General features: G+C 53.6%; 54 non-coding genes across 54 annotated transcripts; all 54 read left to right on the forward strand.

Annotated features, from left to right (window-relative positions):
- The first annotated feature begins 584 nt into the window (after positions 1-584).
- On the forward strand, positions 585-666 carry Trnal-uag (transfer RNA leucine (anticodon UAG)). Its single transcript has one exon. It is a non-coding gene; the product is annotated as a tRNA-Leu (tRNA).
- An 80-nt stretch (positions 667-746) lies between these two features.
- On the forward strand, positions 747-828 carry Trnal-cag (transfer RNA leucine (anticodon CAG)). Its single transcript has one exon. It is a non-coding gene; the product is annotated as a tRNA-Leu (tRNA).
- A 268-nt stretch (positions 829-1096) lies between these two features.
- On the forward strand, positions 1097-1168 carry Trnae-cuc (transfer RNA glutamic acid (anticodon CUC)). The gene has a single exon. It is a non-coding gene; the product is annotated as a tRNA-Glu (tRNA).
- A 375-nt stretch (positions 1169-1543) lies between these two features.
- Positions 1544-1615, forward strand: Trnah-gug (transfer RNA histidin (anticodon GUG)). Its single transcript has one exon. It is a non-coding gene; the product is annotated as a tRNA-His (tRNA).
- Positions 1616-2361: 746 nt separating this feature from the next.
- Positions 2362-2443, forward strand: Trnal-uag (transfer RNA leucine (anticodon UAG)). Its single transcript has one exon. It is a non-coding gene; the product is annotated as a tRNA-Leu (tRNA).
- Positions 2444-2523: 80 nt separating this feature from the next.
- On the forward strand, positions 2524-2605 carry Trnal-cag (transfer RNA leucine (anticodon CAG)). The gene has a single exon. It is a non-coding gene; the product is annotated as a tRNA-Leu (tRNA).
- Positions 2606-2873: 268 nt separating this feature from the next.
- Positions 2874-2945, forward strand: Trnae-cuc (transfer RNA glutamic acid (anticodon CUC)). The gene has a single exon. It is a non-coding gene; the product is annotated as a tRNA-Glu (tRNA).
- A 375-nt stretch (positions 2946-3320) lies between these two features.
- Positions 3321-3392, forward strand: Trnah-gug (transfer RNA histidin (anticodon GUG)). Its single transcript has one exon. It is a non-coding gene; the product is annotated as a tRNA-His (tRNA).
- A 747-nt stretch (positions 3393-4139) lies between these two features.
- On the forward strand, positions 4140-4221 carry Trnal-uag (transfer RNA leucine (anticodon UAG)). The gene has a single exon. It is a non-coding gene; the product is annotated as a tRNA-Leu (tRNA).
- Positions 4222-4301: 80 nt separating this feature from the next.
- On the forward strand, positions 4302-4383 carry Trnal-cag (transfer RNA leucine (anticodon CAG)). The gene has a single exon. It is a non-coding gene; the product is annotated as a tRNA-Leu (tRNA).
- Positions 4384-4651: 268 nt separating this feature from the next.
- On the forward strand, positions 4652-4723 carry Trnae-cuc (transfer RNA glutamic acid (anticodon CUC)). Its single transcript has one exon. It is a non-coding gene; the product is annotated as a tRNA-Glu (tRNA).
- Positions 4724-5098: 375 nt separating this feature from the next.
- On the forward strand, positions 5099-5170 carry Trnah-gug (transfer RNA histidin (anticodon GUG)). The gene has a single exon. It is a non-coding gene; the product is annotated as a tRNA-His (tRNA).
- Positions 5171-5916: 746 nt separating this feature from the next.
- On the forward strand, positions 5917-5998 carry Trnal-uag (transfer RNA leucine (anticodon UAG)). Its single transcript has one exon. It is a non-coding gene; the product is annotated as a tRNA-Leu (tRNA).
- Positions 5999-6078: 80 nt separating this feature from the next.
- On the forward strand, positions 6079-6160 carry Trnal-cag (transfer RNA leucine (anticodon CAG)). The gene has a single exon. It is a non-coding gene; the product is annotated as a tRNA-Leu (tRNA).
- A 268-nt stretch (positions 6161-6428) lies between these two features.
- On the forward strand, positions 6429-6500 carry Trnae-cuc (transfer RNA glutamic acid (anticodon CUC)). Its single transcript has one exon. It is a non-coding gene; the product is annotated as a tRNA-Glu (tRNA).
- A 375-nt stretch (positions 6501-6875) lies between these two features.
- Positions 6876-6947, forward strand: Trnah-gug (transfer RNA histidin (anticodon GUG)). The gene has a single exon. It is a non-coding gene; the product is annotated as a tRNA-His (tRNA).
- Positions 6948-7694: 747 nt separating this feature from the next.
- Positions 7695-7776, forward strand: Trnal-uag (transfer RNA leucine (anticodon UAG)). The gene has a single exon. It is a non-coding gene; the product is annotated as a tRNA-Leu (tRNA).
- An 80-nt stretch (positions 7777-7856) lies between these two features.
- Positions 7857-7938, forward strand: Trnal-cag (transfer RNA leucine (anticodon CAG)). Its single transcript has one exon. It is a non-coding gene; the product is annotated as a tRNA-Leu (tRNA).
- A 268-nt stretch (positions 7939-8206) lies between these two features.
- On the forward strand, positions 8207-8278 carry Trnae-cuc (transfer RNA glutamic acid (anticodon CUC)). The gene has a single exon. It is a non-coding gene; the product is annotated as a tRNA-Glu (tRNA).
- Positions 8279-8643: 365 nt separating this feature from the next.
- Trnah-gug (transfer RNA histidin (anticodon GUG)) lies at positions 8644-8715 on the forward strand. Its single transcript has one exon. It is a non-coding gene; the product is annotated as a tRNA-His (tRNA).
- A 745-nt stretch (positions 8716-9460) lies between these two features.
- Positions 9461-9542, forward strand: Trnal-uag (transfer RNA leucine (anticodon UAG)). Its single transcript has one exon. It is a non-coding gene; the product is annotated as a tRNA-Leu (tRNA).
- An 80-nt stretch (positions 9543-9622) lies between these two features.
- On the forward strand, positions 9623-9704 carry Trnal-cag (transfer RNA leucine (anticodon CAG)). The gene has a single exon. It is a non-coding gene; the product is annotated as a tRNA-Leu (tRNA).
- Positions 9705-9972: 268 nt separating this feature from the next.
- Positions 9973-10044, forward strand: Trnae-cuc (transfer RNA glutamic acid (anticodon CUC)). Its single transcript has one exon. It is a non-coding gene; the product is annotated as a tRNA-Glu (tRNA).
- A 375-nt stretch (positions 10045-10419) lies between these two features.
- On the forward strand, positions 10420-10491 carry Trnah-gug (transfer RNA histidin (anticodon GUG)). The gene has a single exon. It is a non-coding gene; the product is annotated as a tRNA-His (tRNA).
- A 746-nt stretch (positions 10492-11237) lies between these two features.
- Trnal-uag (transfer RNA leucine (anticodon UAG)) lies at positions 11238-11319 on the forward strand. Its single transcript has one exon. It is a non-coding gene; the product is annotated as a tRNA-Leu (tRNA).
- Positions 11320-11399: 80 nt separating this feature from the next.
- Trnal-cag (transfer RNA leucine (anticodon CAG)) lies at positions 11400-11481 on the forward strand. Its single transcript has one exon. It is a non-coding gene; the product is annotated as a tRNA-Leu (tRNA).
- A 268-nt stretch (positions 11482-11749) lies between these two features.
- Trnae-cuc (transfer RNA glutamic acid (anticodon CUC)) lies at positions 11750-11821 on the forward strand. The gene has a single exon. It is a non-coding gene; the product is annotated as a tRNA-Glu (tRNA).
- Positions 11822-12196: 375 nt separating this feature from the next.
- Trnah-gug (transfer RNA histidin (anticodon GUG)) lies at positions 12197-12268 on the forward strand. The gene has a single exon. It is a non-coding gene; the product is annotated as a tRNA-His (tRNA).
- A 747-nt stretch (positions 12269-13015) lies between these two features.
- Positions 13016-13097, forward strand: Trnal-uag (transfer RNA leucine (anticodon UAG)). The gene has a single exon. It is a non-coding gene; the product is annotated as a tRNA-Leu (tRNA).
- An 80-nt stretch (positions 13098-13177) lies between these two features.
- Positions 13178-13259, forward strand: Trnal-cag (transfer RNA leucine (anticodon CAG)). Its single transcript has one exon. It is a non-coding gene; the product is annotated as a tRNA-Leu (tRNA).
- Positions 13260-13527: 268 nt separating this feature from the next.
- Positions 13528-13599, forward strand: Trnae-cuc (transfer RNA glutamic acid (anticodon CUC)). Its single transcript has one exon. It is a non-coding gene; the product is annotated as a tRNA-Glu (tRNA).
- Positions 13600-13974: 375 nt separating this feature from the next.
- Positions 13975-14046, forward strand: Trnah-gug (transfer RNA histidin (anticodon GUG)). Its single transcript has one exon. It is a non-coding gene; the product is annotated as a tRNA-His (tRNA).
- Positions 14047-14792: 746 nt separating this feature from the next.
- Trnal-uag (transfer RNA leucine (anticodon UAG)) lies at positions 14793-14874 on the forward strand. The gene has a single exon. It is a non-coding gene; the product is annotated as a tRNA-Leu (tRNA).
- An 80-nt stretch (positions 14875-14954) lies between these two features.
- Trnal-cag (transfer RNA leucine (anticodon CAG)) lies at positions 14955-15036 on the forward strand. The gene has a single exon. It is a non-coding gene; the product is annotated as a tRNA-Leu (tRNA).
- Positions 15037-15304: 268 nt separating this feature from the next.
- On the forward strand, positions 15305-15376 carry Trnae-cuc (transfer RNA glutamic acid (anticodon CUC)). Its single transcript has one exon. It is a non-coding gene; the product is annotated as a tRNA-Glu (tRNA).
- A 375-nt stretch (positions 15377-15751) lies between these two features.
- Positions 15752-15823, forward strand: Trnah-gug (transfer RNA histidin (anticodon GUG)). Its single transcript has one exon. It is a non-coding gene; the product is annotated as a tRNA-His (tRNA).
- Positions 15824-16569: 746 nt separating this feature from the next.
- Positions 16570-16651, forward strand: Trnal-uag (transfer RNA leucine (anticodon UAG)). Its single transcript has one exon. It is a non-coding gene; the product is annotated as a tRNA-Leu (tRNA).
- Positions 16652-16731: 80 nt separating this feature from the next.
- Trnal-cag (transfer RNA leucine (anticodon CAG)) lies at positions 16732-16813 on the forward strand. The gene has a single exon. It is a non-coding gene; the product is annotated as a tRNA-Leu (tRNA).
- Positions 16814-17081: 268 nt separating this feature from the next.
- On the forward strand, positions 17082-17153 carry Trnae-cuc (transfer RNA glutamic acid (anticodon CUC)). Its single transcript has one exon. It is a non-coding gene; the product is annotated as a tRNA-Glu (tRNA).
- A 375-nt stretch (positions 17154-17528) lies between these two features.
- On the forward strand, positions 17529-17600 carry Trnah-gug (transfer RNA histidin (anticodon GUG)). Its single transcript has one exon. It is a non-coding gene; the product is annotated as a tRNA-His (tRNA).
- A 746-nt stretch (positions 17601-18346) lies between these two features.
- Trnal-uag (transfer RNA leucine (anticodon UAG)) lies at positions 18347-18428 on the forward strand. Its single transcript has one exon. It is a non-coding gene; the product is annotated as a tRNA-Leu (tRNA).
- An 80-nt stretch (positions 18429-18508) lies between these two features.
- Positions 18509-18590, forward strand: Trnal-cag (transfer RNA leucine (anticodon CAG)). The gene has a single exon. It is a non-coding gene; the product is annotated as a tRNA-Leu (tRNA).
- Positions 18591-18858: 268 nt separating this feature from the next.
- Positions 18859-18930, forward strand: Trnae-cuc (transfer RNA glutamic acid (anticodon CUC)). The gene has a single exon. It is a non-coding gene; the product is annotated as a tRNA-Glu (tRNA).
- Positions 18931-19305: 375 nt separating this feature from the next.
- Positions 19306-19377, forward strand: Trnah-gug (transfer RNA histidin (anticodon GUG)). Its single transcript has one exon. It is a non-coding gene; the product is annotated as a tRNA-His (tRNA).
- A 746-nt stretch (positions 19378-20123) lies between these two features.
- Positions 20124-20205, forward strand: Trnal-uag (transfer RNA leucine (anticodon UAG)). The gene has a single exon. It is a non-coding gene; the product is annotated as a tRNA-Leu (tRNA).
- An 80-nt stretch (positions 20206-20285) lies between these two features.
- Positions 20286-20367, forward strand: Trnal-cag (transfer RNA leucine (anticodon CAG)). The gene has a single exon. It is a non-coding gene; the product is annotated as a tRNA-Leu (tRNA).
- A 268-nt stretch (positions 20368-20635) lies between these two features.
- Trnae-cuc (transfer RNA glutamic acid (anticodon CUC)) lies at positions 20636-20707 on the forward strand. The gene has a single exon. It is a non-coding gene; the product is annotated as a tRNA-Glu (tRNA).
- A 375-nt stretch (positions 20708-21082) lies between these two features.
- On the forward strand, positions 21083-21154 carry Trnah-gug (transfer RNA histidin (anticodon GUG)). Its single transcript has one exon. It is a non-coding gene; the product is annotated as a tRNA-His (tRNA).
- Positions 21155-21900: 746 nt separating this feature from the next.
- On the forward strand, positions 21901-21982 carry Trnal-uag (transfer RNA leucine (anticodon UAG)). Its single transcript has one exon. It is a non-coding gene; the product is annotated as a tRNA-Leu (tRNA).
- Positions 21983-22062: 80 nt separating this feature from the next.
- On the forward strand, positions 22063-22144 carry Trnal-cag (transfer RNA leucine (anticodon CAG)). Its single transcript has one exon. It is a non-coding gene; the product is annotated as a tRNA-Leu (tRNA).
- A 268-nt stretch (positions 22145-22412) lies between these two features.
- On the forward strand, positions 22413-22484 carry Trnae-cuc (transfer RNA glutamic acid (anticodon CUC)). The gene has a single exon. It is a non-coding gene; the product is annotated as a tRNA-Glu (tRNA).
- A 375-nt stretch (positions 22485-22859) lies between these two features.
- Trnah-gug (transfer RNA histidin (anticodon GUG)) lies at positions 22860-22931 on the forward strand. The gene has a single exon. It is a non-coding gene; the product is annotated as a tRNA-His (tRNA).
- Positions 22932-23677: 746 nt separating this feature from the next.
- Trnal-uag (transfer RNA leucine (anticodon UAG)) lies at positions 23678-23759 on the forward strand. The gene has a single exon. It is a non-coding gene; the product is annotated as a tRNA-Leu (tRNA).
- Positions 23760-23839: 80 nt separating this feature from the next.
- Trnal-cag (transfer RNA leucine (anticodon CAG)) lies at positions 23840-23921 on the forward strand. Its single transcript has one exon. It is a non-coding gene; the product is annotated as a tRNA-Leu (tRNA).
- The last annotated feature ends 245 nt before the right edge of the window (positions 23922-24166 follow it).

Here is a 24166-nt window from a genome sequence, read left to right on the forward strand (position 1 = left end):
TGCTCTCTGCAGTCGAAAAGGGCAGTTGTTTGAAGTGCGATGGATGAGCAACCAGTGCCAGCAGAACAGGAAGCTGTGACGTGCACTGTTTCTACAAATGCTGGGAAAACTGGCGCCCAATGCAGCGCACGTAGCGTGGCCGAGCACTCAAAAATAAAAAAACAGTAGTGTAGCGGTTATCGCGTCTGCTTCACACGCAGAAGGACCCCCAGTTCGATCCCGGGCGGGAACTGTATTTTCCATCCTATGTCGCATACTACTCCAGTGAGCCACGTCATGTGTAGATCTGCTGCATGGAAAAAAAACAACGAAAAAAAGCGCTCTAAGGCACTGGTTTAAGGCACCAGTCTCTTCGTAGGCGTGGGTTCGAATCCAGGAGCTGCTGTCTCCTTAACTACGACAGCTACAGACAAGTGGCGTCGCTGCCATACGGCGGGCACGGCGTTTTCTTGTTGTGGATGGCCTAAAGAGACGCTTCCAGTGGGAGAGCAGTGGACATACACGGCACAGCGATTGCCAAGACACTTACATTTCGGAGTGATCTTTGTACTACAAAGGAAACGTTTTGCCGGTTGTGGTCCAACGGTAACGTGGCCGAGCGGTCTAAGGCGCTGGTTTTAGGCACCAGTCTCTTCGGAGGCGTGGGTTCGAATCCCACCGTTGCCAGTTTTTGCGTCTCATTTTTGTGCCGCTGCTGTGTGTTCTCGTGGGGTAGGATGCAGCTCTTGTGACGCGCGTGTTGTGTAGGTAGCGTGGCCGAGCGGTGTAAGGCGCTGGTTTCAGGCACCAGTCTCTTCGGAGGCGTGGGTTCCAATCCCACAGCTGCCAAACGTGTAATGGTTTCCTGTGTCGAAGACGGCTGCACTCATTGCCTGCAAAGAACACAGCTTCTGCTTCGTGAATTGCCGTAGAACAGTGCGTGGTGCAACGACAGGATTTGTAGGCGCCTTTTGCTCTCATCATTGCTGGCGTTCGTGTCCACGAAATGCGTCCGGAGCACGCCGTTCTATAACGTGAGAGAGTGGATTTTTTTACAGTTGTCGTCAGTTAACCGTGCGTGATTGCTGCGTTCGCTGGAAGAGCACTGCCGTCGTTATCCGGTGTGGTCTAGTGGCTAGGATACCTGGCTCTCACCCAGGAGGCCCGGGTGCGATTCCCGGTACCGGAAATGCGCGTTTTTGTTGCTCCTCTTATGCGACTTGTCTCGACTTTGCTCGACTGACGCTACGCTGACGCGTGCAGAAAGCTACGTTAAGTATGATTCACGGCAACACCCGACGGCATGAGAGATGCGGCGTGTGTCCACTTGTTGTCGAGCCACGTACCTGTAGCGAAGAGGCTTGGAGGACTGCAAGACATTGCCACGGAGGTGAATGCAGCTAACCACTGTAGTTAGTGTCCTGACAGCGCAGGCGCGTTCATTTGTTTGTATACATGTGATGGAGAACGTGTCTGACACTGCTGTGGCGTGACACTGTGGGCTGGGCTTTGCTGTGTACCACCACTTGCATTCCCGCCAGCTGCTTTGGCGGGCGCCTCCGTGGCCGTGATCGTCTAGTGGTTAGGACATTGCGTTGTGGCCGCAATAACCCAGGTTCGAATCCTGGTCACGGCACTTTTGAAAGTTTTGCCTTGCTGCCGTTGCTATAGAGATAGTGCACGAGTACTCGAAATTACAGTGCTCTCTTGATTTTTCACTCGTGTTCCGCAGGCCGCAGTTTGTACTACCACTTCATCACCAACATGTAATGTCGCCTCCCAGAGCGCGGACGTCCGCTGCTCTCTGCAGTCGAAAAGGGCAGTTGTTTGAAGTGCGATGGATGAGCAACCAGTGCCAGCAGAACAGGAAGCTGTGACGTGCACTGTTTCTACAAATGCTGGGAAAACTGGCGCCCAATGCAGCGCACGTAGCGTGGCCGAGCGCTCAAAAATAAAAAAAAAGTAGTGTAGCGGTTATCGCGTCTGCTTCACACGCAGAAGGACCCCCAGTTCGATCCCGGGCGGGAACTGTATTTTCCATCCTATGTCGCATACTACTCCAGTGAGCCACGTCATGTGTGGATCTGCTGCATGGAAAAAAAACAACGAAAAAAAGCGCTCTAAGGCACTGGTTTAAGGCACCAGTCTCTTCGTAGGCGTGGGTTCGAATCCAGGAGCTGCTGTCTCCTTAACTACGACAGCTACAGACAAGTGGCGTCGCTCCCATACGGCGGGCACGGCATTTTCTTGTTGTGGATGGCCTAAAGAGACGCTTCCAGTGGGAGAGCAGTGGACATACACGGCACAGCGATTGCCAAGACACTTACATTTCGGAGTGATCTTTGTACTACAAAGGAAACGTTTTGCCGGTTGTGGTCCAACGGTAACGTGGCCGAGCGGTCTAAGGCGCTGGTTTTAGGCACCAGTCTCTTCGGAGGCGTGGGTTCGAATCCCACCGTTGCCAGTTTTTGCGTCTCATTTTTGTGCCGCTGCTGTGTGTTCTCGTGGGGTAGGATGCAGCTCTTGTGACGCGCGTGTTGTGTAGGTAGCGTGGCCGAGCGGTGTAAGGCGCTGGTTTCAGGCACCAGTCTCTTCGGAGGCGTGGGTTCCAATCCCACAGCTGCCAAACGTGTAATGGTTTCCTGTGTCGAAGACGGCTGCACTCATTGCCTGCAAAGAACACAGCTTCTGCTTCGTGAATTGCCGTAGAACAGTGCGTGGTGCAACGACAGGATTTGTAGGCGCCTTTTGCTCTCATCATTGCTGGCGTTCGTGTCCACGAAATGCGTCCGGAGCACGCCGTTCTATAACGTGAGAGAGTGGATTTTTTTACAGTTGTCGTCAGTTAACCGTGCGTGATTGCTGCGTTCGCTGGAAGAGCACTGCCGTCGTTATCCGGTGTGGTCTAGTGGCTAGGATACCTGGCTCTCACCCAGGAGGCCCGGGTTCGATTCCCGGTACCGGAAATGCGCGTTTTTGTTGCTCCTCTTATGCGACTTGTCTCGACTTTGCTCGACTGACGCTACGCTGACGCGTGCAGAAAGCTACGTTAAGTATGATTCACGGCAACACCCGACGGCGAGAGAGATGCGGCGTGTGTCCACTTGTTGTCGAGCCACGTACCTGTAGCGAAGAGGCTTGGAGGACTGCAAGACATTGCCACGGAGGTGAATGCAGCTAACCACTGTAGTTAGTGTCCTGACAGCGCAGGCGCGTTCATTTGTTTGTATACATGTGATGGAGAACGTGTCTGACACTGCTGTGGCGTGACACTGTGGGCTGGGCTTTGCTGTGTACCACCACTTGCATTCCCGCCAGCTGCTTTGGCGGGCGCCTCCGTGGCCGTGATCGTCTAGTGGTTAGGACATTGCGTTGTGGCCGCAATAACCCAGGTTCGAATCCTGGTCACGGCACTTTTGAAAGTTTTGCCTTGCTGCCGTTGCTATAGAGATAGTGCACGAGTACTCGAAATTACAGTGCTCTCTTGATTTTTCACTCGTGTTCCGCAGGCCGCAGTTTGTACTACCACTTCATCACCAACATGTAATGTCGCCTCCCAGAGCGCGGACGTCCGCTGCTCTCTGCAGTCGAAAAGGGCAGTTGTTTGAAGTGCGATGGATGAGCAACCAGTGCCAGCAGAACAGGAAGCTGTGACGTGCACTGTTTCTACAAATGCTGGGAAAACTGGCGCCCAATGCAGCGCACGTAGCGTGGCCGAGCGCTCAAAAATAAAAAAAAAGTAGTGTAGCGGTTATCGCGTCTGCTTCACACGCAGAAGGACCCCCAGTTCGATCCCGGGCGGGAACTGTATTTTCCATCCTATGTCGCATACTACTCCAGTGAGCCACGTCATGTGTGGATCTGCTGCATGGAAAAAAAACAACGAAAAAAAAGCGCTCTAAGGCACTGGTTTAAGGCACCAGTCTCTTCGTAGGCGTGGGTTCGAATCCAGGAGCTGCTGTCTCCTTAACTACGACAGCTACAGACAAGTGGCGTCGCTCCCATACGGCGGGCACGGCATTTTCTTGTTGTGGATGGCCTAAAGAGACGCTTCCAGTGGGAGAGCAGTGGACATACACGGCACAGCGATTGCCAAGACACTTACATTTCGGAGTGATCTTTGTACTACAAAGGAAACGTTTTGCCGGTTGTGGTCCAACGGTAACGTGGCCGAGCGGTCTAAGGCGCTGGTTTTAGGCACCAGTCTCTTCGGAGGCGTGGGTTCGAATCCCACCGTTGCCAGTTTTTGCGTCTCATTTTTGTGCCGCTGCTGTGTGTTCTCGTGGGGTAGGATGCAGCTCTTGTGACGCGCGTGTTGTGTAGGTAGCGTGGCCGAGCGGTGTAAGGCGCTGGTTTCAGGCACCAGTCTCTTCGGAGGCGTGGGTTCCAATCCCACAGCTGCCAAACGTGTAATGGTTTCCTGTGTCGAAGACGGCTGCACTCATTGCCTGCAAAGAACACAGCTTCTGCTTCGTGAATTGCCGTAGAACAGTGCGTGGTGCAACGACAGGATTTGTAGGCGCCTTTTGCTCTCATCATTGCTGGCGTTCGTGTCCACGAAATGCGTCCGGAGCACGCCGTTCTATAACGTGAGAGAGTGGATTTTTTTACAGTTGTCGTCAGTTAACCGTGCGTGATTGCTGCGTTCGCTGGAAGAGCACTGCCGTCGTTATCCGGTGTGGTCTAGTGGCTAGGATACCTGGCTCTCACCCAGGAGGCCCGGGTTCGATTCCCGGTACCGGAAATGCGCGTTTTTGTTGCTCCTCTTATGCGACTTGTCTCGACTTTGCTCGACTGACGCTACGCTGACGCGTGCAGAAAGCTACGTTAAGTATGATTCACGGCAACACCCGACGGCGAGAGAGATGCGGCGTGTGTCCACTTGTTGTCGAGCCACGTACCTGTAGCGAAGAGGCTTGGAGGACTGCAAGACATTGCCACGGAGGTGAATGCAGCTAACCACTGTAGTTAGTGTCCTGACAGCGCAGGCGCGTTCATTTGTTTGTATACATGTGATGGAGAACGTGTCTGACACTGCTGTGGCGTGACACTGTGGGCTGGGCTTTGCTGTGTACCACCACTTGCATTCCCGCCAGCTGCTTTGGCGGGCGCCTCCGTGGCCGTGATCGTCTAGTGGTTAGGACATTGCGTTGTGGCCGCAATAACCCAGGTTCGAATCCTGGTCACGGCACTTTTGAAAGTTTTGCCTTGCTGCCGTTGCTATAGAGATAGTGCACGAGTACTCGAAATTACAGTGCTCTCTTGATTTTTCACTCGTGTTCCGCAGGCCGCAGTTTGTACTACCACTTCATCACCAACATGTAATGTCGCCTCCCAGAGCGCGGACGTCCGCTGCTCTCTGCAGTCGAAAAGGGCAGTTGTTTGAAGTGCGATGGATGAGCAACCAGTGCCAGCAGAACAGGAAGCTGTGACGTGCACTGTTTCTACAAATGCTGGGAAAACTGGCGCCCAATGCAGCGCACGTAGCGTGGCCGAGCGCTCAAAAATAAAAAAAAAGTAGTGTAGCGGTTATCGCGTCTGCTTCACACGCAGAAGGACCCCCAGTTCGATCCCGGGCGGGAACTGTATTTTCCATCCTATGTCGCATACTACTCCAGTGAGCCACGTCATGTGTGGATCTGCTGCATGGAAAAAAAACAACGAAAAAAAGCGCTCTAAGGCACTGGTTTAAGGCACCAGTCTCTTCGTAGGCGTGGGTTCGAATCCAGGAGCTGCTGTCTCCTTAACTACGACAGCTACAGACAAGTGGCGTCGCTCCCATACGGCGGGCACGGCATTTTCTTGTTGTGGATGGCCTAAAGAGACGCTTCCAGTGGGAGAGCAGTGGACATACACGGCACAGCGATTGCCAAGACACTTACATTTCGGAGTGATCTTTGTACTACAAAGGAAACGTTTTGCCGGTTGTGGTCCAACGGTAACGTGGCCGAGCGGTCTAAGGCGCTGGTTTTAGGCACCAGTCTCTTCGGAGGCGTGGGTTCGAATCCCACCGTTGCCAGTTTTTGCGTCTCATTTTTGTGCCGCTGCTGTGTGTTCTCGTGGGGTAGGATGCAGCTCTTGTGACGCGCGTGTTGTGTAGGTAGCGTGGCCGAGCGGTGTAAGGCGCTGGTTTCAGGCACCAGTCTCTTCGGAGGCGTGGGTTCCAATCCCACAGCTGCCAAACGTGTAATGGTTTCCTGTGTCGAAGACGGCTGCACTCATTGCCTGCAAAGAACACAGCTTCTGCTTCGTGAATTGCCGTAGAACAGTGCGTGGTGCAACGACAGGATTTGTAGGCGCCTTTTGCTCTCATCATTGCTGGCGTTCGTGTCCACGAAATGCGTCCGGAGCACGCCGTTCTATAACGTGAGAGAGTGGATTTTTTTACAGTTGTCGTCAGTTAACCGTGCGTGATTGCTGCGTTCGCTGGAAGAGCACTGCCGTCGTTATCCGGTGTGGTCTAGTGGCTAGGATACCTGGCTCTCACCCAGGAGGCCCGGGTTCGATTCCCGGTACCGGAAATGCGCGTTTTTGTTGCTCCTCTTATGCGACTTGTGTCGACTTTGCTCGACTGACGCTACGCTGACGCGTGCAGAAAGCTACGTTAAGTATGATTCACGGCAACACCCGACGGCGAGAGAGATGCGGCGTGTGTCCACTTGTTGTCGAGCCACGTACCTGTAGCGAAGAGGCTTGGAGGACTGCAAGACATTGCCACGGAGGTGAATGCAGCTAACCACTGTAGTTAGTGTCCTGACAGCGCAGGCGCGTTCATTTGTTTGTATACATGTGATGGAGAACGTGTCTGACACTGCTGTGGCGTGACACTGTGGGCTGGGCTTTGCTGTGTACCACCACTTGCATTCCCGCCAGCTGCTTTGGCGGGCGCCTCCGTGGCCGTGATCGTCTAGTGGTTAGGACATTGCGTTGTGGCCGCAATAACCCAGGTTCGAATCCTGGTCACGGCACTTTTGAAAGTTTTGCCTTGCTGCCGTTGCTATAGAGATAGTGCACGAGTACTCGAAATTACAGTGCTCTCTTGATTTTTCACTCGTGTTCCGCAGGCCGCAGTTTGTACTACCACTTCATCACCAACATGTAATGTCGCCTCCCAGAGCGCGGACGTCCGCTGCTCTCTGCAGTCGAAAAGGGCAGTTGTTTGAAGTGCGATGGATGAGCAACCAGTGCCAGCAGAACAGGAAGCTGTGACGTGCACTGTTTCTACAAATGCTGGGAAAACTGGCGCCCAATGCAGCGCACGTAGCGTGGCCGAGCGCTCAAAAATAAAAAAAAAAGTAGTGTAGCGGTTATCGCGTCTGCTTCACACGCAGAAGGACCCCCAGTTCGATCCCGGGCGGGAACTGTATTTTCCATCCTATGTCGCATACTACTCCAGTGAGCCACGTCATGTGTGGATCTGCTGCATGGAAAAAAAACAACGAAAAAAAGCGCTCTAAGGCACTGGTTTAAGGCACCAGTCTCTTCGTAGGCGTGGGTTCGAATCCAGGAGCTGCTGTCTCCTTAACTACGACAGCTACAGACAAGTGGCGTCGCTCCCATACGGCGGGCACGGCATTTTCTTGTTGTGGATGGCCTAAAGAGACGCTTCCAGTGGGAGAGCAGTGGACATACACGGCACAGCGATTGCCAAGACACTTACATTTCGGAGTGATCTTTGTACTACAAAGGAAACGTTTTGCCGGTTGTGGTCCAACGGTAACGTGGCCGAGCGGTCTAAGGCGCTGGTTTTAGGCACCAGTCTCTTCGGAGGCGTGGGTTCGAATCCCACCGTTGCCAGTTTTTGCGTCTCATTTTTGTGCCGCTGCTGTGTGTTCTCGTGGGGTAGGATGCAGCTCTTGTGACGCGCGTGTTGTGTAGGTAGCGTGGCCGAGCGGTGTAAGGCGCTGGTTTCAGGCACCAGTCTCTTCGGAGGCGTGGGTTCCAATCCCACAGCTGCCAAACGTGTAATGGTTTCCTGTGTCGAAGACGGCTGCACTCATTGCCTGCAAAGAACACAGCTTCTGCTTCGTGAATTGCCGTAGAACAGTGCGTGGTGCAACGACAGGATTTGTAGGCGCCTTTTGCTCTCATCATTGCTGGCGTTCGTGTCCACGAAATGCGTCCGGAGCACGCCGTTCTATAACGTGAGAGAGTGGATTTTTTTACAGTTGTCGTCAGTTAACCGTGCGTGATTGCTGCGTTCGCTGGAAGAGCACTGCCGTCGTTATCCGGTGTGGTCTAGTGGCTAGGATACCTGGCTCTCACCCAGGAGGCCCGGGTTCGATTCTCGGTACCGGAAATGCGCGTTTTTGTTGCTCCTCTTATGCGACTTGTCTCGACTGACGCTACGCTGACGCGTGCAGAAAGCTACGTTAAGTATGATTCACGGCAACACCCGACGGCGAGAGAGATGCGGCGTGTGTCCACTTGTTGTCGAGCCACGTACCTGTAGCGAAGAGGCTTGGAGGACTGCAAGACATTGCCACGGAGGTGAATGCAGCTAACCACTGTAGTTAGTGTCCTGACAGCGCAGGCGCGTTCATTTGTTTGTATACATGTGATGGAGAACGTGTCTGACACTGCTGTGGCGTGACACTGTGGGCTGGGCTTTGCTGTGTACCACCACTTGCATTCCCGCCAGCTGCTTTGGCGGGCGCCTCCGTGGCCGTGATCGTCTAGTGGTTAGGACATTGCGTTGTGGCCGCAATAACCCAGGTTCGAATCCTGGTCACGGCACTTTTGAAAGTTTTGCCTTGCTGCCGTTGCTATAGAGATAGTGCACGAGTACTCGAAATTACAGTGCTCTCTTGATTTTTCACTCGTGTTCCGCAGGCCGCAGTTTGTACTACCACTTCATCACCAACATGTAATGTCGCCTCCCAGAGCGCGGACGTCCGCTGCTCTCTGCAGTCGAAAAGGGCAGTTGTTTGAAGTGCGATGGATGAGCAACCAGTGCCAGCAGAACAGGAAGCTGTGACGTGCACTGTTTCTACAAATGCTGGGAAAACTGGCGCCCAATGCAGCGCACGTAGCGTGGCCGAGCGCTCAAAAATAAAAAAAAAGTAGTGTAGCGGTTATCGCGTCTGCTTCACACGCAGAAGGACCCCCAGTTCGATCCCGGGCGGGAACTGTATTTTCCATCCTATGTCGCATACTACTCCAGTGAGCCACGTCATGTGTGGATCTGCTGCATGGAAAAAAACAACGAAAAAAAGCGCTCTAAGGCACTGGTTTAAGGCACCAGTCTCTTCGTAGGCGTGGGTTCGAAAACAGGAGCTGCTGTCTCCTTAACTACGACAGCTACAGACAAGTGGCGTCGCTCCCATACGGCGGGCACGGCATTTTCTTGTTGTGGATGGCCTAAAGAGACGCTTCCAGTGGGAGAGCAGTGGACATACACGGCACAGCGATTGCCAAGACACTTACATTTCGGAGTGATCTTTGTACTACAAAGGAAACGTTTTGCCGGTCGTGGTCCAACGGTAACGTGGCCGAGCGGTCTAAGGCGCTGGTTTTAGGCACCAGTCTCTTCGGAGGCGTGGGTTCGAATCCCACCGTTGCCAGTTTTTGCGTCTCATTTTTGTGCCGCTGCTGTGTGTTCTCGTGGGGTAGGATGCAGCTCTTGTGACGCGCGTGTTGTGTAGGTAGCGTGGCCGAGCGGTGTAAGGCGCTGGTTTCAGGCACCAGTCTCTTCGGAGGCGTGGGTTCCAATCCCACAGCTGCCAAACGTGTAATGGTTTCCTGTGTCGAAGACGGCTGCACTCATTGCCTGCAAAGAAAACAGCTTCTGCTTCGTGAATTGCCGTAGAACAGTGCGTGGTGCAACGACAGGATTTGTAGGCGCCTTTTGCTCTCATCATTGCTGGCGTTCGTGTCCACGAAATGCGTCCGGAGCACGCCGTTCTATAACGTGAGAGAGTGGATTTTTTTACAGTTGTCGTCAGTTAACCGTGCGTGATTGCTGCGTTCGCTGGAAGAGCACTGCCGTCGTTATCCGGTGTGGTCTAGTGGCTAGGATACCTGGCTCTCACCCAGGAGGCCCGGGTTCGATTCCCGGTACCGGAAATGCGCGTTTTTGTTGCTCCTCTTATGCGACTTGTCTCGACTTTGCTCGACTGACGCTACGTTGACGCGTGCAGAAAGCTACGTTAAGTATGATTCACGGCAACACCCGACGGCGAGAGAGATGCGGCGTGTGTCCACTTGTTGTCGAGCCACGTACCTGTAGCGAAGAGGCTTGGAGGACTGCAAGACATTGCCACGGAGGTGAATGCAGCTAACCACTGTAGTTAGTGTCCTGACAGCGCAGGCGCGTTCATTTGTTTGTATACATGTGATGGAGAACGTGTCTGACACTGCTGTGGCGTGACACTGTGGGCTGGGCTTTGCTGTGTACCACCACTTGCATTCCCGCCAGCTGCTTTGGCGGGCGCCTCCGTGGCCGTGATCGTCTAGTGGTTAGGACATTGCGTTGTGGCCGCAATAACCCAGGTTCGAATCCTGGTCACGGCACTTTTGAAAGTTTTGCCTTGCTGCCGTTGCTATAGAGATAGTGCACGAGTACTCGAAATTACAGTGCTCTCTTGATTTTTCACTCGTGTTCCGCAGGCCGCAGTTTGTACTACCACTTCATCACCAACATGTAATGTCGCCTCCCAGAGCGCGGACGTCCGCTGCTCTCTGCAGTCGAAAAGGGCAGTTGTTTGAAGTGCGATGGATGAGCAACCAGTGCCAGCAGAACAGGAAGCTGTGACGTGCACTGTTTCTACAAATGCTGGGAAAACTGGCGCCCAATGCAGCGCACGTAGCGTGGCCGAGCGCTCAAAAATAAAAAAAAAGTAGTGTAGCGGTTATCGCGTCTGCTTCACACGCAGAAGGACCCCCAGTTCGATCCCGGGCGGGAACTGTATTTTCCATCCTATGTCGCATACTACTCCAGTGAGCCACGTCATGTGTGGATCTGCTGCATGGAAAAAAAACAACGAAAAAAAGCGCTCTAAGGCACTGGTTTAAGGCACCAGTCTCTTCGTAGGCGTGGGTTCGAATCCAGGAGCTGCTGTCTCCTTAACTACGACAGCTACAGACAAGTGGCGTCGCTCCCATACGGCGGGCACGGCATTTTCTTGTTGTGGATGGCCTAAAGAGACGCTTCCAGTGGGAGAGCAGTGGACATACACGGCACAGCGATTGCCAAGACACTTACATTTCGGAGTGATCTTTGTACTACAAAGGAAACGTTTTGCCGGTCGTGGTCCAACGGTAACGTGGCCGAGCGGTCTAAGGCGCTGGTTTTAGGCACCAGTCTCTTCGGAGGCGTGGGTTCGAATCCCACCGTTGCCAGTTTTTGCGTCTCATTTTTGTGCCGCTGCTGTGTGTTCTCGTGGGGTAGGATGCAGCTCTTGTGACGCGCGTGTTGTGTAGGTAGCGTGGCCGAGCGGTGTAAGGCGCTGGTTTCAGGCACCAGTCTCTTCGGAGGCGTGGGTTCCAATCCCACAGCTGCCAAACGTGTAATGGTTTCCTGTGTCGAAGACGGCTGCACTCATTGCCTGCAAAGAAAACAGCTTCTGCTTCGTGAATTGCCGTAGAACAGTGCGTGGTGCAACGACAGGATTTGTAGGCGCCTTTTGCTCTCATCATTGCTGGCGTTCGTGTCCACGAAATGCGTCCGGAGCACGCCGTTCTATAACGTGAGAGAGTGGATTTTTTTACAGTTGTCGTCAGTTAACCGTGCGTGATTGCTGCGTTCGCTGGAAGAGCACTGCCGTCGTTATCCGGTGTGGTCTAGTGGCTAGGATACCTGGCTCTCACCCAGGAGGCCCGGGTTCGATTCCCGGTACCGGAAATGCGCGTTTTTGTTGCTCCTCTTATGCGACTTGTCTCGACTTTGCTCGACTGACGCTACGCTGACGCGTGCAGAAAGCTACGTTAAGTATGATTCACGGCAACACCCGACGGCGAGAGAGATGCGGCGTGTGTCCACTTGTTGTCGAGCCACGTACCTGTAGCGAAGAGGCTTGGAGGACTGCAAGACATTGCCACGGAGGTGAATGCAGCTAACCACTGTAGTTAGTGTCCTGACAGCGCAGGCGCGTTCATTTGTTTGTATACATGTGATGGAGAACGTGTCTGACACTGCTGTGGCGTGACACTGTGGGCTGGGCTTTGCTGTGTACCACCACTTGCATTCCCGCCAGCTGCTTTGGCGGGCGCCTCCGTGGCCGTGATCGTCTAGTGGTTAGGACATTGCGTTGTGGCCGCAATAACCCAGGTTCGAATCCTGGTCACGGCACTTTTGAAAGTTTTGCCTTGCTGCCGTTGCTATAGAGATAGTGCACGAGTACTCGAAATTACAGTGCTCTCTTGATTTTTCACTCGTGTTCCGCAGGCCGCAGTTTGTACTACCACTTCATCACCAACATGTAATGTCGCCTCCCAGAGCGCGGACGTCCGCTGCTCTCTGCAGTCGAAAAGGGCAGTTGTTTGAAGTGCGATGGATGAGCAACCAGTGCCAGCAGAACAGGAAGCTGTGACGTGCACTGTTTCTACAAATGCTGGGAAAACTGGCGCCCAATGCAGCGCACGTAGCGTGGCCGAGCGCTCAAAAATAAAAAAAAAAGTAGTGTAGCGGTTATCGCGTCTGCTTCACACGCAGAAGGACCCCCAGTTCGATCCCGGGCGGGAACTGTATTTTCCATCCTATGTCGCATACTACTCCAGTGAGCCACGTCATGTGTGGATCTGCTGCATGGAAAAAAAACAACGAAAAAAAGCGCTCTAAGGCACTGGTTTAAGGCACCAGTCTCTTCGTAGGCGTGGGTTCGAATCCAGGAGCTGCTGTCTCCTTAACTACGACAGCTACAGACAAGTGGCGTCGCTCCCATACGGCGGGCACGGCATTTTCTTGTTGTGGATGGCCTAAAGAGACGCTTCCAGTGGGAGAGCAGTGGACATACACGGCACAGCGATTGCCAAGACACTTACATTTCGGAGTGATCTTTGTACTACAAAGGAAACGTTTTGCCGGTCGTGGTCCAACGGTAACGTGGCCGAGCGGTCTAAGGCGCTGGTTTTAGGCACCAGTCTCTTCGGAGGCGTGGGTTCGAATCCCACCGTTGCCAGTTTTTGCGTCTCATTTTTGTGCCGCTGCTGTGTGTTCTCGTGGGGTAGGATGCAGCTCTTGTGACGCGCGTGTTGTGTAGGTAGCGTGGCCGAGCGGTGTAAGGCGCTGGTTTCAGGCACCAGTCTCTTCGGAGGCGTGGGTTCCAATCCCACAGCTGCCAAACGTGTAATGGTTTCCTGTGTCGAAGACGGCTGCACTCATTGCCTGCAAAGAAAACAGCTTCTGCTTCGTGAATTGCCGTAGAACAGTGCGTGGTGCAACGACAGGATTTGTAGGCGCCTTTTGCTCTCATCATTGCTGGCGTTCGTGTCCACGAAATGCGTCCGGAGCACGCCGTTCTATAACGTGAGAGAGTGGATTTTTTTACAGTTGTCGTCAGTTAACCGTGCGTGATTGCTGCGTTCGCTGGAAGAGCACTGCCGTCGTTATCCGGTGTGGTCTAGTGGCTAGGATACCTGGCTCTCACCCAGGAGGCCCGGGTTCGATTCCCGGTACCGGAAATGCGCGTTTTTGTTGCTCCTCTTATGCGACTTGTCTCGACTTTGCTCGACTGACGCTACGCTGACGCGTGCAGAAAGCTACGTTAAGTATGATTCACGGCAACACCCGACGGCGAGAGAGATGCGGCGTGTGTCCACTTGTTGTCGAGCCACGTACCTGTAGCGAAGAGGCTTGGAGGACTGCAAGACATTGCCACGGAGGTGAATGCAGCTAACCACTGTAGTTAGTGTCCTGACAGCGCAGGCGCGTTCATTTGTTTGTATACATGTGATGGAGAACGTGTCTGACACTGCTGTGGCGTGACACTGTGGGCTGGGCTTTGCTGTGTACCACCACTTGCATTCCCGCCAGCTGCTTTGGCGGGCGCCTCCGTGGCCGTGATCGTCTAGTGGTTAGGACATTGCGTTGTGGCCGCAATAACCCAGGTTCGAATCCTGGTCACGGCACTTTTGAAAGTTTTGCCTTGCTGCCGTTGCTATAGAGATAGTGCACGAGTACTCGAAATTACAGTGCTCTCTTGATTTTTCACTCGTGTTCCGCAGGCCGCAGTTTGTACTACCACTTCATCACCAACATGTAATGTCGCCTCCCAGAGCGCGGACGTCCGCTGCTCTCTGCAGTCGAAAAGGGCAGTTGTTTGAAGTGCGATGGATGAGCAACCAGTGCCAGCAGAACAGGAAGCTGTGACGTGCACTGTTTCTACAAATGCTGGGAAAACTGGCGCCCAATGCAGCGCACGTAGCGTGGCCGAGCGCTCAAAAATAAAAAAAAAGTAGTGTAGCGGTTATCGCGTCTGCTTCACACGCAGAAGGACCCCCAGTTCGATCCCGGGCGGGAACTGTATTTTCCATCCTATGTCGCATACTACTCCAGTGAGCCACGTCATGTGTGGATCTGCTGCATGGAAAAAAAACAACGAAAAAAAGCGCTCTAAGGCACTGGTTTAAGGCACCAGTCTCTTCGTAGGCGTGGGTTCGAATCCAGGAGCTGCTGTCTCCTTAACTACGACAGCTACAGACAAGTGGCGTCGCTCCCATACGGCGGGCACGGCATTTTCTTGTTGTGGATGGCCTAAAGAGACGCTTCCAGTGGGAGAGCAGTGGACATACACGGCACAGCGATTGCCAAGACACTTACATTTCGGAGTGATCTTTGTACTACAAAGGAAACGTTTTGCCGGTCGTGGTCCAACGGTAACGTGGCCGAGCGGTCTAAGGCGCTGGTTTTAGGCACCAGTCTCTTCGGAGGCGTGGGTTCGAATCCCACCGTTGCCAGTTTTTGCGTCTCATTTTTGTGCCGCTGCTGTGTGTTCTCGTGGGGTAGGATGCAGCTCTTGTGACGCGCGTGTTGTGTAGGTAGCGTGGCCGAGCGGTGTAAGGCGCTGGTTTCAGGCACCAGTCTCTTCGGAGGCGTGGGTTCCAATCCCACAGCTGCCAAACGTGTAATGGTTTCCTGTGTCGAAGACGGCTGCACTCATTGCCTGCAAAGAAAACAGCTTCTGCTTCGTGAATTGCCGTAGAACAGTGCGTGGTGCAACGACAGGATTTGTAGGCGCCTTTTGCTCTCATCATTGCTGGCGTTCGTGTCCACGAAATGCGTCCGGAGCACGCCGTTCTATAACGTGAGAGAGTGGATTTTTTTACAGTTGTCGTCAGTTAACCGTGCGTGATTGCTGCGTTCGCTGGAAGAGCACTGCCGTCGTTATCCGGTGTGGTCTAGTGGCTAGGATACCTGGCTCTCACCCAGGAGGCCCGGGTTCGATTCCCGGTACCGGAAATGCGCGTTTTTGTTGCTCCTCTTATGCGACTTGTCTCGACTTTGCTCGACTGACGCTACGCTGACGCGTGCAGAAAGCTACGTTAAGTATGATTCACGGCAACACCCGACGGCGAGAGAGATGCGGCGTGTGTCCACTTGTTGTCGAGCCACGTACCTGTAGCGAAGAGGCTTGGAGGACTGCAAGACATTGCCACGGAGGTGAATGCAGCTAACCACTGTAGTTAGTGTCCTGACAGCGCAGGCGCGTTCATTTGTTTGTATACATGTGATGGAGAACGTGTCTGACACTGCTGTGGCGTGACACTGTGGGCTGGGCTTTGCTGTGTACCACCACTTGCATTCCCGCCAGCTGCTTTGGCGGGCGCCTCCGTGGCCGTGATCGTCTAGTGGTTAGGACATTGCGTTGTGGCCGCAATAACCCAGGTTCGAATCCTGGTCACGGCACTTTTGAAAGTTTTGCCTTGCTGCCGTTGCTATAGAGATAGTGCACGAGTACTCGAAATTACAGTGCTCTCTTGATTTTTCACTCGTGTTCCGCAGGCCGCAGTTTGTACTACCACTTCATCACCAACATGTAATGTCGCCTCCCAGAGCGCGGACGTCCGCTGCTCTCTGCAGTCGAAAAGGGCAGTTGTTTGAAGTGCGATGGATGAGCAACCAGTGCCAGCAGAACAGGAAGCTGTGACGTGCACTGTTTCTACAAATGCTGGGAAAACTGGCGCCCAATGCAGCGCACGTAGCGTGGCCGAGCGCTCAAAAATAAAAAAAAAGTAGTGTAGCGGTTATCGCGTCTGCTTCACACGCAGAAGGACCCCCAGTTCGATCCCGGGCGGGAACTGTATTTTCCATCCTATGTCGCATACTACTCCAGTGAGCCACGTCATGTGTGGATCTGCTGCATGGAAAAAAAACAACGAAAAAAAGCGCTCTAAGGCACTGGTTTAAGGCACCAGTCTCTTCGTAGGCGTGGGTTCGAATCCAGGAGCTGCTGTCTCCTTAACTACGACAGCTACAGACAAGTGGCGTCGCTCCCATACGGCGGGCACGGCATTTTCTTGTTGTGGATGGCCTAAAGAGACGCTTCCAGTGGGAGAGCAGTGGACATACACGGCACAGCGATTGCCAAGACACTTACATTTCGGAGTGATCTTTGTACTACAAAGGAAACGTTTTGCCGGTCGTGGTCCAACGGTAACGTGGCCGAGCGGTCTAAGGCGCTGGTTTTAGGCACCAGTCTCTTCGGAGGCGTGGGTTCGAATCCCACCGTTGCCAGTTTTTGCGTCTCATTTTTGTGCCGCTGCTGTGTGTTCTCGTGGGGTAGGATGCAGCTCTTGTGACGCGCGTGTTGTGTAGGTAGCGTGGCCGAGCGGTGTAAGGCGCTGGTTTCAGGCACCAGTCTCTTCGGAGGCGTGGGTTCCAATCCCACAGCTGCCAAACGTGTAATGGTTTCCTGTGTCGAAGACGGCTGCACTCATTGCCTGCAAAGAAAACAGCTTCTGCTTCGTGAATTGCCGTAGAACAGTGCGTGGTGCAACGACAGGATTTGTAGGCGCCTTTTGCTCTCATCATTGCTGGCGTTCGTGTCCACGAAATGCGTCCGGAGCACGCCGTTCTATAACGTGAGAGAGTGGATTTTTTTACAGTTGTCGTCAGTTAACCGTGCGTGATTGCTGCGTTCGCTGGAAGAGCACTGCCGTCGTTATCCGGTGTGGTCTAGTGGCTAGGATACCTGGCTCTCACCCAGGAGGCTCGGGTTCGATTCCCGGTACCGGAAATGCGCGTTTTTGTTGCTCCTCTTATGCGACTTGTCTCGACTTTGCTCGACTGACGCTACGCTGACGCGTGCAGAAAGCTACGTTAAGTATGATTCACGGCAACACCCGACGGCGAGAGAGATGCGGCGTGTGTCCACTTGTTGTCGAGCCACGTACCTGTAGCGAAGAGGCTTGGAGGACTGCAAGACATTGCCACGGAGGTGAATGCAGCTAACCACTGTAGTTAGTGTCCTGACAGCGCAGGCGCGTTCATTTGTTTGTATACATGTGATGGAGAACGTGTCTGACACTGCTGTGGCGTGACACTGTGGGCTGGGCTTTGCTGTGTACCACCACTTGCATTCCCGCCAGCTGCTTTGGCGGGCGCCTCCGTGGCCGTGATCGTCTAGTGGTTAGGACATTGCGTTGTGGCCGCAATAACCCAGGTTCGAATCCTGGTCACGGCACTTTTGAAAGTTTTGCCTTGCTGCCGTTGCTATAGAGATAGTGCACGAGTACTCGAAATTACAGTGCTCTCTTGATTTTTCACTCGTGTTCCGCAGGCCGCAGTTTGTACTACCACTTCATCACCAACATGTAATGTCGCCTCCCAGAGCGCGGACGTCCGCTGCTCTCTGCAGTCGAAAAGGGCAGTTGTTTGAAGTGCGATGGATGAGCAACCAGTGCCAGCAGAACAGGAAGCTGTGACGTGCACTGTTTCTACAAATGCTGGGAAAACTGGCGCCCAATGCAGCGCACGTAGCGTGGCCGAGCGCTCAAAAATAAAAAAAAAGTAGTGTAGCGGTTATCGCGTCTGCTTCACACGCAGAAGGACCCCCAGTTCGATCCCGGGCGGGAACTGTATTTTCCATCCTATGTCGCATACTACTCCAGTGAGCCACGTCATGTGTGGATCTGCTGCATGGAAAAAAAACAACGAAAAAAAGCGCTCTAAGGCACTGGTTTAAGGCACCAGTCTCTTCGTAGGCGTGGGTTCGAATCCAGGAGCTGCTGTCTCCTTAACTACGACAGCTACAGACAAGTGGCGTCGCTCCCATACGGCGGGCACGGCATTTTCTTGTTGTGGATGGCCTAAAGAGACGCTTCCAGTGGGAGAGCAGTGGACATACACGGCACAGCGATTGCCAAGACACTTACATTTCGGAGTGATCTTTGTACTACAAAGGAAACGTTTTGCCGGTCGTGGTCCAACGGTAACGTGGCCGAGCGGTCTAAGGCGCTGGTTTTAGGCACCAGTCTCTTCGGAGGCGTGGGTTCGAATCCCACCGTTGCCAGTTTTTGCGTCTCATTTTTGTGCCGCTGCTGTGTGTTCTCGTGGGGTAGGATGCAGCTCTTGTGACGCGCGTGTTGTGTAGGTAGCGTGGCCGAGCGGTGTAAGGCGCTGGTTTCAGGCACCAGTCTCTTCGGAGGCGTGGGTTCCAATCCCACAGCTGCCAAACGTGTAATGGTTTCCTGTGTCGAAGACGGCTGCACTCATTGCCTGCAAAGAAAACAGCTTCTGCTTCGTGAATTGCCGTAGAACAGTGCGTGGTGCAACGACAGGATTTGTAGGCGCCTTTTGCTCTCATCATTGCTGGCGTTCGTGTCCACGAAATGCGTCCGGAGCACGCCGTTCTATAACGTGAGAGAGTGGATTTTTTTACAGTTGTCGTCAGTTAACCGTGCGTGATTGCTGCGTTCGCTGGAAGAGCACTGCCGTCGTTATCCGGTGTGGTCTAGTGGCTAGGATACCTGGCTCTCACCCAGGAGGCCCGGGTTCGATTCCCGGTACCGGAAATGCGCGTTTTTGTTGCTCCTCTTATGCGACTTGTGTCGACTTTGCTCGACTGACGCTACGCTGACGCGTGCAGAAAGCTACGTTAAGTATGATTCACGGCAACACCCGACGGCGAGAGAGATGCGGCGTGTGTCCACTTGTTGTCGAGCCACGTACCTGTAGCGAAGAGGCTTGGAGGACTGCAAGACATTGCCACGGAGGTGAATGCAGCTAACCACTGTAGTTAGTGTCCTGACAGCGCAGGCGCGTTCATTTGTTTGTATACATGTGATGGAGAACGTGTCTGACACTGCTGTGGCGTGACACTGTGGGCTGGGCTTTGCTGTGTACCACCACTTGCATTCCCGCCAGCTGCTTTGGCGGGCGCCTCCGTGGCCGTGATCGTCTAGTGGTTAGGACATTGCGTTGTGGCCGCAATAACCCAGGTTCGAATCCTGGTCACGGCACTTTTGAAAGTTTTGCCTTGCTGCCGTTGCTATAGAGATAGTGCACGAGTACTCGAAATTACAGTGCTCTCTTGATTTTTCACTCGTGTTCCGCAGGCCGCAGTTTGTACTACCACTTCATCACCAACATGTAATGTCGCCTCCCAGAGCGCGGACGTCCGCTGCTCTCTGCAGTCGAAAAGGGCAGTTGTTTGAAGTGCGATGGATGAGCAACCAGTGCCAGCAGAACAGGAAGCTGTGACGTGCACTGTTTCTACAAATGCTGGGAAAACTGGCGCCCAATGCAGCGCACGTAGCGTGGCCGAGCGCTCAAAAATAAAAAAAAAGTAGTGTAGCGGTTATCGCGTCTGCTTCACACGCAGAAGGACCCCCAGTTCGATCCCGGGCGGGAACTGTATTTTCCATCCTATGTCGCATACTACTCCAGTGAGCCACGTCATGTGTGGATCTGCTGCATGGAAAAAAAACAACGAAAAAAAGCGCTCTAAGGCACTGGTTTAAGGCACCAGTCTCTTCGTAGGCGTGGGTTCGAATCCAGGAGCTGCTGTCTCCTTAACTACGACAGCTACAGACAAGTGGCGTCGCTCCCATACGGCGGGCACGGCATTTTCTTGTTGTGGATGGCCTAAAGAGACGCTTCCAGTGGGAGAGCAGTGGACATACACGGCACAGCGATTGCCAAGACACTTACATTTCGGAGTGATCTTTGTACTACAAAGGAAACGTTTTGCCGGTCGTGGTCCAACGGTAACGTGGCCGAGCGGTCTAAGGCGCTGGTTTTAGGCACCAGTCTCTTCGGAGGCGTGGGTTCGAATCCCACCGTTGCCAGTTTTTGCGTCTCATTTTTGTGCCGCTGCTGTGTGTTCTCGTGGGGTAGGATGCAGCTCTTGTGACGCGCGTGTTGTGTAGGTAGCGTGGCCGAGCGGTGTAAGGCGCTGGTTTCAGGCACCAGTCTCTTCGGAGGCGTGGGTTCCAATCCCACAGCTGCCAAACGTGTAATGGTTTCCTGTGTCGAAGACGGCTGCACTCATTGCCTGCAAAGAAAACAGCTTCTGCTTCGTGAATTGCCGTAGAACAGTGCGTGGTGCAACGACAGGATTTGTAGGCGCCTTTTGCTCTCATCATTGCTGGCGTTCGTGTCCACGAAATGCGTCCGGAGCACGCCGTTCTATAACGTGAGAGAGTGGATTTTTTTACAGTTGTCGTCAGTTAACCGTGCGTGATTGCTGCGTTCGCTGGAAGAGCACTGCCGTCGTTATCCGGTGTGGTCTAGTGGCTAGGATACCTGGCTCTCACCCAGGAGGCCCGGGTTCGATTCCCGGTACCGGAAATGCGCGTTTTTGTTGCTCCTCTTATGCGACTTGTCTCGACTTTGCTCGACTGACGCTACGCTGACGCGTGCAGAAAGCTACGTTAAGTATGATTCACGGCAACACCCGACGGCGAGAGAGATGCGGCGTGTGTCCACTTGTTGTCGAGCCACGTACCTGTAGCGAAGAGGCTTGGAGGACTGCAAGACATTGCCACGGAGGTGAATGCAGCTAACCACTGTAGTTAGTGTCCTGACAGCGCAGGCGCGTTCATTTGTTTGTATACATGTGATGGAGAACGTGTCTGACACTGCTGTGGCGTGACACTGTGGGCTGGGCTTTGCTGTGTACCACCACTTGCATTCCCGCCAGCTGCTTTGGCGGGCGCCTCCGTGGCCGTGATCGTCTAGTGGTTAGGACATTGCGTTGTGGCCGCAATAACCCAGGTTCGAATCCTGGTCACGGCACTTTTGAAAGTTTTGCCTTGCTGCCGTTGCTATAGAGATAGTGCACGAGTACTCGAAATTACAGTGCTCTCTTGATTTTTCACTCGTGTTCCGCAGGCCGCAGTTTGTACTACCACTTCATCACCAACATGTAATGTCGCCTCCCAGAGCGCGGACGTCCGCTGCTCTCTGCAGTCGAAAAGGGCAGTTGTTTGAAGTGCGATGGATGAGCAACCAGTGCCAGCAGAACAGGAAGCTGTGACGTGCACTGTTTCTACAAATGCTGGGAAAACTGGCGCCCAATGCAGCGCACGTAGCGTGGCCGAGCGCTCAAAAATAAAAAAAAAGTAGTGTAGCGGTTATCGCGTCTGCTTCACACGCAGAAGGACCCCCAGTTCGATCCCGGGCGGGAACTGTATTTTCCATCCTATGTCGCATACTACTCCAGTGAGCCACGTCATGTGTGGATCTGCTGCATGGAAAAAAAACAACGAAAAAAAGCGCTCTAAGGCACTGGTTTAAGGCACCAGTCTCTTCGTAGGCGTGGGTTCGAATCCAGGAGCTGCTGTCTCCTTAACTACGACAGCTACAGACAAGTGGCGTCGCTCCCATACGGCGGGCACGGCATTTTCTTGTTGTGGATGGCCTAAAGAGACGCTTCCAGTGGGAGAGCAGTGGACATACACGGCACAGCGATTGCCAAGACACTTACATTTCGGAGTGATCTTTGTACTACAAAGGAAACGTTTTGCCGGTCGTGGTCCAACGGTAACGTGGCCGAGCGGTCTAAGGCGCTGGTTTTAGGCACCAGTCTCTTCGGAGGCGTGGGTTCGAATCCCACCGTTGCCAGTTTTTGCGTCTCATTTTTGTGCCGCTGCTGTGTGTTCTCGTGGGGTAGGATGCAGCTCTTGTGACGCGCGTGTTGTGTAGGTAGCGTGGCCGAGCGGTGTAAGGCGCTGGTTTCAGGCACCAGTCTCTTCGGAGGCGTGGGTTCCAATCCCACAGCTGCCAAACGTGTAATGGTTTCCTGTGTCGAAGACGGCTGCACTCATTGCCTGCAAAGAAAACAGCTTCTGCTTCGTGAATTGCCGTAGAACAGTGCGTGGTGCAACGACAGGATTTGTAGGCGCCTTTTGCTCTCATCATTGCTGGCGTTCGTGTCCACGAAATGCGTCCGGAGCACGCCGTTCTATAACGTGAGAGAGTGGATTTTTTTACAGTTGTCGTCAGTTAACCGTGCGTGATTACTGCGTTCGCTGGAAGAGCACTGCCGTCGTTATCCGGTGTGGTCTAGTGGCTAGGATACCTGGCTCTCACCCAGGAGGCCCGGGTTCGATTCCCGGTACCGGAAATGCGCGTTTTTGTTGCTCCTCTTATGCGACTTGTCTCGACTTTGCTCGACTGACGCTACGCTGACGCGTGCAGAAAGCTACGTTAAGTATGATTCACGGCAACACCCGACGGCGAGAGAGATGCGGCGTGTGTCCACTTGTTGTCGAGCCACGTACCTGTAGCGAAGAGGCTTGGAGGACTGCAAGACATTGCCACGGAGGTGAATGCAGCTAACCACTGTAGTTAGTGTCCTGACAGCGCAGGCGCGTTCATTTGTTTGTATACATGTGATGGAGAACGTGTCTGACACTGCTGTGGCGTGACACTGTGGGCTGGGCTTTGCTGTGTACCACCACTTGCATTCCCGCCAGCTGCTTTGGCGGGCGCCTCCGTGGCCGTGATCGTCTAGTGGTTAGGACATTGCGTTGTGGCCGCAATAACCCAGGTTCGAATCCTGGTCACGGCACTTTTGAAAGTTTTGCCTTGCTGCCGTTGCTATAGAGATAGTGCACGAGTACTCGAAATTACAGTGCTCTCTTGATTTTTCACTCGTGTTCCGCAGGCCGCAGTTTGTACTACCACTTCATCACCAACATGTAATGTCGCCTCCCAGAGCGCGGACGTCCGCTGCTCTCTGCAGTCGAAAAGGGCAGTTGTTTGAAGTGCGATGGATGAGCAACCAGTGCCAGCAGAACAGGAAGCTGTGACGTGCACTGTTTCTACAAATGCTGGGAAAACTGGCGCCCAATGCAGCGCACGTAGCGTGGCCGAGCGCTCAAAAATAAAAAAAAAGTAGTGTAGCGGTTATCGCGTCTGCTTCACACGCAGAAGGACCCCCAGTTCGATCCCGGGCGGGAACTGTATTTTCCATCCTATGTCGCATACTACTCCAGTGAGCCACGTCATGTGTGGATCTGCTGCATGGAAAAAAAACAACGAAAAAAAGCGCTCTAAGGCACTGGTTTAAGGCACCAGTCTCTTCGTAGGCGTGGGTTCGAATCCAGGAGCTGCTGTCTCCTTAACTACGACAGCTACAGACAAGTGGCGTCGCTCCCATACGGCGGGCACGGCATTTTCTTGTTGTGGATGGCCTAAAGAGACGCTTCCAGTGGGAGAGCAGTGGACATACACGGCACAGCGATTGCCAAGACACTTACATTTCGGAGTGATCTTTGTACTACAAAGGAAACGTTTTGCCGGTCGTGGTCCAACGGTAACGTGGCCGAGCGGTCTAAGGCGCTGGTTTTAGGCACCAGTCTCTTCGGAGGCGTGGGTTCGAATCCCACCGTTGCCAGTTTTTGCGTCTCATTTTTGTGCCGCTGCTGTGTGTTCTCGTGGGGTAGGATGCAGCTCTTGTGACGCGCGTGTTGTGTAGGTAGCGTGGCCGAGCGGTGTAAGGCGCTGGTTTCAGGCACCAGTCTCTTCGGAGGCGTGGGTTCCAATCCCACAGCTGCCAAACGTGTAATGGTTTCCTGTGTCGAAGACGGCTGCACTCATTGCCTGCAAAGAAAACAGCTTCTGCTTCGTGAATTGCCGTAGAACAGTGCGTGGTGCAACGACAGGATTTGTAGGCGCCTTTTGCTCTCATCATTGCTGGCGTTCGTGTCCACGAAATGCGTCCGGAGCACGCCGTTCTATAACGTGAGAGAGTGGATTTTTTTACAGTTGTCGTCAGTTAACCGTGCGTGATTGCTGCGTTCG

This window comes from Schistocerca cancellata, unplaced genomic scaffold (assembly GCF_023864275.1).
Source record: "Schistocerca cancellata isolate TAMUIC-IGC-003103 unplaced genomic scaffold, iqSchCanc2.1 HiC_scaffold_423, whole genome shotgun sequence".
NCBI classification, from domain to species: Eukaryota; Metazoa; Arthropoda; class Insecta; order Orthoptera; family Acrididae; genus Schistocerca; species Schistocerca cancellata.